The sequence below is a fragment of the Tupaia chinensis genome, unplaced genomic scaffold, assembly GCF_000334495.1.
Source record: "Tupaia chinensis unplaced genomic scaffold, TupChi_1.0 Scaffold000248_2, whole genome shotgun sequence".
Taxonomy (NCBI): Eukaryota; Metazoa; Chordata; class Mammalia; order Scandentia; family Tupaiidae; genus Tupaia; species Tupaia belangeri.
Genome location: NW_006159727.1, coordinates 948,114 through 949,664, shown reverse-complemented (window position 1 = coordinate 949,664; position 1,551 = coordinate 948,114).

The following is a 1,551-nucleotide window of genomic DNA, read 5'->3' as shown; positions in this document are numbered from 1 at the left end:
TGCGGCTCCCTGTGCAGCTCCGGGTCTCCCCGCAGCGCTGCGAGCTGTGAATCTGCCTTCTCTTCTCTTTCTGCAAAGGTCAAGCTGCCTTCTCTGGCTTGGCCACAATTCAGTTCTAGCCTTCAGAGCTCGTGCACTGCAGCTTGAAGATGGGAATGGGGTAGCTATCCACCCATGGCAGAAGTCACATCTCAGCCAGGGGGCAGGGATCTGTGAGTGTAGGACTCAGGAGGGAAACACTGTAGTCAACCCCCAGAAAGCAGTTCTGGATTTGCAGCCAGATACCGAAGAGAAGAAAGAAGAAAAAAGCAGGACAAGGCTGTTGGACCACAGTGTAGGCCTCTCTCCCCCAGGGACTGCCCTTGGATGAAACCTGGTGGGAGGGTGTGCACTCCTGGGCACTTAACTCCTGGCAGGAGTCAGAAGCAAGCTAAAGACCAGGGCTTGGAAGTCAGCAGCCATTGGGAGACCCTATCAGCTGCGGCCCCCTGGAAAAGTACCCCCAAGATGCCTTTCTACAACCTCGACCTCAGGGAGGCTACTGGGCTCTGTAAGCAGCCAAGAGAACGATGTGGAGAAAAATGAGAGGAAACGCCATTAAACTTGCTTCCTCTAAAGAGTGCCGCCCCCAGTTTTCTCTGAACTGTACCTAAAAAGTCAGGAGAGAGAACTCGTTAACTTTTGTTTGGTTTAACATTGCCAGCTTCAAGTCAACCGTAGGCCCCCCGAAGGTTTTGTAAAATATTTAATCTAGCTCAGACAATTTCCTGCAGTCCCTAACCGGACCACCCCACTTACTCGGCTGCTGCCAAGAAAGCACGCTTGTCTGCAGGCTGGCAACCAGAGGCCTTGCAGCTGCCTGGCTGCACTGTGACCTCCACTCAAGGAGCCATGACCAGACCCTTCACAGAGAGACCAAGGCCTGGGGAACCTTGGAGGTGCAACCCCCAGCGGCCCAAGCCCAGGAAATGGAGTGGAAGATGCTTTTCACACCAAACAAAGTCTGTATGGCCTTCTATAAAGGGGGCTTGAGAATGTCTCACCTCCCCCCAGGTGCCAAGCATTTGAAGAGTGAGCACTATGGGAGGGTGTGATCCCCCTCTGGGGCGCCCCCCCCCTTCCACTCCATTCATTGCCTCCTTCCGCATAATCTCACGGGAAACCTAGCAAGCCCGATTGGGATCCTTGGACTCCGCTGAGCCTCAACCCCCTTCCAAACGTGAGGCTCACGGGGACGACTGCTCTGCCCAGTCTCCATTCCCGCCTCCAGAATAACGAGCCGAAAACATGTGTACTGTAAATAAAGCCTGTCTAAATAAAGCACTCGGGTAAAGGCTGCCGAGAAAACACTCCGCATCGCTCTGTGCTCAGAGCGTGAGTCAGCTTCCCAGCCCCGGGGGAACAATGGGGACTTTGCCAAGGGGCCTCTCCTGTCGACCCCTGATGGGCCACCGGCCGGTTGAGTCGGTGGGGGCGCTGGCACACGGGGACCTTCCGCCCCGAGGTTCCCGAGGGGGCGGGGCGCCCCCGCCGACTCGGGGTGGGGTGCCG